We start from the raw sequence: 6,903 nt of genomic DNA, 5'->3' as shown, positions 1-6,903 counted from the left end.
ATTATAGTATATATTATAGCCTATAGTTAAAGCTTAGTAAGCTAGTTAGGCCTAAGTTGTCCTGGATATCAAGTAGATCCTTGATAAAAGATCATGAGAAATTTGCTTTTCAAGAAAATGCTTTTCAAGAACATCTCTGAAACCAAAAAAAACACTTTTTGGGCTAAAAACATTCTTTTTTGGAAAAAATATAGATTTTTTTGACATTTAAACTATACCTGATATGCTTTGCATGTAAAAATATATTCTAATCAAAAGTATACCTCACTGGTCGATAACATGTCAGAATCCTGCCATAAGGGTTTTTTGGGGTTTTTTTTAAACCCAATTTTTTGGTCATTTTAAGGCAAAAAATATAATGTTTTTGTTAAAAAATATAGATTTGTTGACATTTAAATTATAACTAATATGCTCTGCAAGAAAAAATATATTTTAACCGATATCATACCTCACTGATCAATAATGTGTCTGACATAACAGTCTTAAAGAATCCCAATTGTTCCAATTTTTCTGTTTAAACGACGATTTTTGGTACAAAATATATTTTTTGACATTTATACTGATATGCGCTGTATGTAAAAATACATTTTAACCAATACAGTATTATACCTCGATGGTCAATAAATTATATCAGAATCTTATAAAGGCATTGGTAAAAAATTAAGATTTGTCTACATATAAAACTATAATTGCAGTCCTTGGTATGTAAAAAATGCATTTTAACCAATATATTACCTTACTAGTCAATATACGAATCTTACATAAAGGTTTCTAAATAACCCAATTTCGGTAATTTTTTAAGTTAAAAAATTGATTTTTGTTAAAAAAAATATAGAGATTTGTTGAGATTTAAACTATATCCTGATATCCTATCAGTAATAGTGTCAGAATATGACAGACGGTTTAAAAAAATGTTTCAATTAATCAAAAATTTCACCTGGGCTAAATACAGTTAATGTTTGGTAAAAATTGAGGTTTGGGCTTCGTTTTTCTATAGTAGTTAGACGCTCTCATAAAGCCTATAATGAACCTCACTGGGCTCATCCATAATCTATCAAGGCTTATAATCGACAGTTTCGATGGGGATGGGAATGCGTTTTGCTAGCAACCCATGGTCTTTAGTCTGCATGCCACTTATGGCCGATGGATAAAGGGCAGTGCCCTTGGTGGTAGTTTGGGGGCAAATCTTTGGGCCTATAGCGGATTTTTGAAACCCATAATTTTGTAATTCAGTGCTATTTAATTTTGGGGTTCTTGGGGACCCGAAGAAGTAACGCTTCATGTCCTGACACCTGTGCATCTGTATGCCTAGAAGTAACATTGTTAATATGGATAAATCCGCAAAATAACAAATTCGTACGACAGTTATTAAATATTAACAGTTAGAAGAGATGGCAAATGAAAAGCATACTACAGCATTTGGCAATAATTAGGAACGATAGTGAAAATGGATTTTAAAAAGTGAACCTTTAGAAGTTTGAGGGTCCAGCATTGGGGGTTTGTGCACAAAAAGTAAAACAATAGAGTTTTGAGAGCTATACAGTATAATAGATTTCTGAAACCAATAATTTGTAAATATTCTGTTTAGAGGACTGGTAACTCGTCTTTGTAAGTAATGTACCGTACAGGGGGGTCCTACTACACACCACACGGACCACACGACACCACACGGAACCACATCGACCACTCGAATGCAAAAAATAATTAAAATATTACCAAACGAGAGTAGAAAACTGCCTAAAAATCAATAAAAACAACTTTTAAAGTGATAGTTGTCTGAATTATGATAAAAATTGACTATTTTTTTTACAGGTTTTGCCACGCCGCCGTGCTTCAGAAGGTAATGCGTTGACCTTGAGTATCTCTAACGCAACGACGTTTGCAGAAACGCGTCCAACCATGACCTTTATAATAGGCCACATTTGTCACGCCAAAATTGGTCCGGGCCACTATCGGTCCGGGCATGGGCGTCGATCGATGGGGGGGGGGGGACATCGTATCGATTGTTTCCTCCCCACCCCCCACACTTTTCACCAATCTTCTATAATTAAAACTCCACTTTTCCAAGTGCGGTACGTATTTTCCGGACAAAACTGAATAAAAAAGCAATTGTTTATACTTTTCATCTCAGAACACTTGATCGATTTCATGGGTGCACCGGTTATCAGAGGCTAAATTTATTATGAAAACAATGTATTTAACGTTGTTAAAATTATAAGCGTGCAGACTTATTAGGCCAATGTTTTTACAAACTCAAAAGTTCACAATTTCTACTATAAACGATTTATTCATTTTGTATATTACGGTAATTATGACCCGTACGAATAACATATTTTTTTTAAATTAGGAAAAACAGTAATCCTATGTATGTAGATAATATTAAACACTAGTATATTATACTAGTGTTTAATATTATCTACATACATAGGATTACTGTTTTTCATAATTAAAAAAAAATTATAGTGAGAATACCTGAATTTTATATAGCCATTATTAAACAATAATTATACAGCCTTTGACATGGACGTCTATTTCGATTTAGTGATACCAACATTTTACAAACTCCAGTGTTACGTTCACGCAATCTACATTGTCGTCATAATAATCAGTGGCGAATTCAAGTGGGGCCGAGCCAACCCTAAATTTTTCAAAATTATTTTTTTTATATGGAAAAAATAAAAGCAAAATTATAATTAAAATTTATTTCTAAGAGTGCCATTTTCTGGCAATCTAGAGGTGTCACAATCATAAATTTGCATTCCTCGGGCCACCACTGATAATGATAAATTAAGTAAATCACCTTATGTTTGTGAAATCAAAATGCTAACTAATGTTTTGTGCGCTCCCTATCTCCCTAGTCCTGTTTTATCGTAAATTAATAATAATAATAATAATAATAATAATAATAACAATAATAATAATAATTTTACGATAGTTTGATTAATGAGAGAATAATATTAATCAGCATATTAAATAAAATTATGTCAATGCAAAACCTGCTTTTAAATAAAAATTTTATCTACCGTACTGTATTTGATTCTGTTTCAAAAATAATCTATAAATTATAAGTTTATTTTCTGTGATAATTTTATCCACACAGGCTAATTCATATTTTCAAAGTTAAAATGGTTGATAAATAATATATATAAAATAATAATAATAATATTAATAATAATAATTATTATTATTATTATAATGAAGGTGCTCGAATAATGCTTTAATAAAGAATTAATAATGCTTCATACTTCAACATGCCTATTTACGATAGTGTGATTAATGAGACATTTGTTGATTAATTTATCGAAATCTATAATAGGTATATATCATTAATAATGATTAGCATATTAAATCAATTTAAAAATTATTGAAGCAGCCGGGGCAAATAGTTGATAGTAAATAACAGTACAATGAATAGCCTCTTAATTGTTGAATGCAATGACCTGTCTCTAGTAATACATTCATACTTCAACATGCCTATTTACGATAGTGTGATTAATGAGACATTTGTTGATTAATTTATCGAAATCTATAATAGGTATATATCATTAATAATGATTCAGCATATTAAATCAATTTAAAAATTATTGAAGCAGCCGGGGCAAATAGTTGATAGTAAATAACAGTACAATGAATAGCCTCTTAATTGTTGAATGCAATGACCTGTCTCTAGTAATACATTAAACATACAAATTATAATTTGGGACAAAAAATTATTTGTACATGATATGACCCATGTCACGTGTACATCGTGAACTCAAGGCATACAGATTTCAACAAAAATATAAAAAAAAAACAGCGTGGTGATTAATCCTGGCGTGAGTAATCCTGCTGCTTTCTAGAAGGAGTCGACGTTAAGGTAAATAAAACCCGAAAAATAAAACCTGTTCCAAAGGTACGTTTGCATACATTTTTATATCATTTGAAACATCTTACTTGAATCTATTATACTGTGTATGATGATGGTGATCACGCATACAGATTTCAAGAAAAATACAAAAACAGCATTTTTGCATACGTATTTGTGACATAGTTTTATGTATTTATTAAAACATTGATACAAACCAAAGTTGTCAGTTATTTCATTTGAAACCAGTGTCAGTATAATCTTGGTAAGCATGTGGTTAACATAAGCAAGAATTTAGTCCAATGAAACTGATTATCATATTGATACCTTCGGAAGAACATTGACCCTACCGGCGTCACCACGGCGTCCCCACCGAACGATCTAACGCGACGTTGTTATGTAGGTGTTTTATAGATTAATGATAATGGTAATATCACCGAAAAAATAGATAAAATGACAATTGAATGACCAACAAAGACAATTGAAGACAATAGTTTGTCATTAGAAGTTATTTAGTATTTATTCGGAAAATTAATCTCAAAATCGAGTTGCCGTCCCCGGCGTTGTCAGTGACGTCGTATGATTTGTGTGCGATTTTTACAAATTAACTCCTAAGTAAAAAATAGTTGAGCCATGTAGTACCATGCAAATTAACCAGCAACCCGGTAGTTTGTTTATTGTTTATTCATTGTTACCAACCTGAGAGATTTGAAATGCGTGAGTGACTATACCAGTTGGCTGGGATGTGGGGCAGGGGAACCACCCCCACCCCCGACGATCTGACATTTTTAAGTTGTTTTAAAACGATTTCAGAAAGTGTCTGAATAGAAGAAAAATTATTATTTAATTAAAAACAATAGTTGAAATGTTGAGGGCGCTATAATAGTTTTTAGGCGAGAGCGCAAGTTTGTTGTTGTTTTTCGATCATGGTTGTTGACCGGGTTTTCTTTGAAAATAAAGAAACAAAACAAAGTTTAAATGCGATTGTGTTCCTTTATGACAGTGAGCAGTAATAAAATATTGGAAAGCGTCAATCCAGTGTCTGTTGATAATACAGGTACATAAGCAAAATATTATTAATAAAACCAATTTGTGTTTAAATGTAGGCCTATGTTTAACTTGAGCACCCGAACTTTGTAGACCTACACAAATATTTCATTACTGATCAATTTTTAGTAACTCGTTAGTGAAATAAGTAGGCTTTCAAGGAAATACTGTACTCTCTAATGACTCCAGTTACTGCATCACTTTTTATAGTTTTAATCCAACCAATTTTTTCAAATTTTAAATGCATTTCCCCTGAATTTGTGATAAATCGTTATCACGCATGGACTTTTGTTAAATGCGTGACAAATTTAGGATACGCATGTGTGTGTTTCTGCAAAATGCGTGTTTCATCCAAAATCACTTTGAAATGCAGGACCGTCCCGCACGATAAGAGACGGTTGGTAACTATGGGCCCGTTCAAGCAATAAACCCCAACCGTATTCCGTTTATTTCACAGGCTAATCGCGCTGAGCACTCAGTGGGTGGTCGAACCATTCGAGCAAGTTTTAGCTCACAGTAAATACGTGTAACGAAACTATTCCGGAGGTAAATTTAAACTTATCCCATGGCCAACAACCCATTCTTTGTTTACTTGTTCTTTGTTACTTGCTTACTGCTGCTATAACCAAGGAGGTATACCTCCTTGCTATAACCGGCCCACGTACACACAGCGCGGCACGGTGGAACGATAATATAGCTCAATAACTTATAATGGCTGCTTTAAAATCTGTACGTAGGCTAGTTTATTAAAGTTTATTTCTCCGAAAAATGGTAAATCTACAAATCGATCGCGTAGTTATGCTACTAAATTTAGATTTCGTCGTGCATGTGTGAGGAGGCGAAGGAGAGCTGCAACCACGCTTGGGCCGTAACCTATTGAATTTCGCGCTGGGCTGTGGACAAAACATTTATAAAAGCAATTAAGGTTGATTTATCATCGCCTCCGGCTCCATGGTCATTCCATATTCTACACAGCAATTTGGTGGTCAAAATTGTCGCGGATAATCCAGATGGTAAGGTAATTAGACTAGTGTCCAAGTGGTTTTAGAAAGTGTGTACCTGTGAATTAACTGGTAAATCGCACGGATATTTTTTAGTTCGAACGGACCCTATGATTATAATGCATTATATTATTGTTATTGTATAGGCCGAATATTTGTTAAACACAGATACCCTTTTTTGCATACAGTATTAAATTACATCTTACCACTCTTTTTATTATTACTATAATAATAATAATTATTATTATTATTATTATTATTATTATTATTATTATAATTATTATTATTATTATTTTATTATTATTATTGTATTTTATTTATTTCAACTTTATTTCACGAGGGTAGCTCTAACAGCTGCACTACAGTAGTACAGCTGACTTGAAGAGGCCCTCGAAAGAAAAACAATACATAAAAATATATACAATACATTAAGAATCCAAGTAAGTAAAAGCTTCATTACGGTAAAGTTCAAAAACAATATAATAAATAAAATATTGGATAAAAATTGTAACATTCATTAAAATTACAATAAACTTTAAAATTCATTATAAAATTACAAGGTGATGGTTAAAATCAGAATTTTATTGCGTTTCTCTGAGATATAATTTTAACTTGGTTTTAAAATTAGAATAAGATATATTTGGTCGCCTAATTGTAATATTTGTTATCATTGCTATTACCGTATTATTATTATAAATATAAAAATCATTAATATTATTATCATTAGTCTTAGTATTATTTTTATGATTATACTGTAAAGGAGCGGTAAGATAAAATGTATGCGAAGGAATTCCTTTGATAGCAGGGGCTCGGTTTGGTTAGTAGAGCACAAGAAGTGAAAAAGAAAGATTGTGCTTTCTTTTTTAGTTTCAGGGTGATGTACACCTTACAAGAAAGATATAATTATTTGACATTTTAATAAGTCGATATCCATTAATTAAGCTGCTGAAAATAAGGAAAAAATAATGATCCAACAGCAGGGAATATCGTTGTATACAGTATATTATTATT

This window comes from Anneissia japonica, unplaced genomic scaffold, assembly GCF_011630105.1.
Source record: "Anneissia japonica isolate Jap-2015-1 unplaced genomic scaffold, ASM1163010v1 scaffold288012_len1326614_cov192, whole genome shotgun sequence".
Taxonomy (NCBI): Eukaryota; Metazoa; Echinodermata; class Crinoidea; order Comatulida; family Comatulidae; genus Anneissia; species Anneissia japonica.
The sequence above is the reverse complement of the archived record's forward strand: the minus strand, read 5'-3'. Positions refer to the sequence as shown.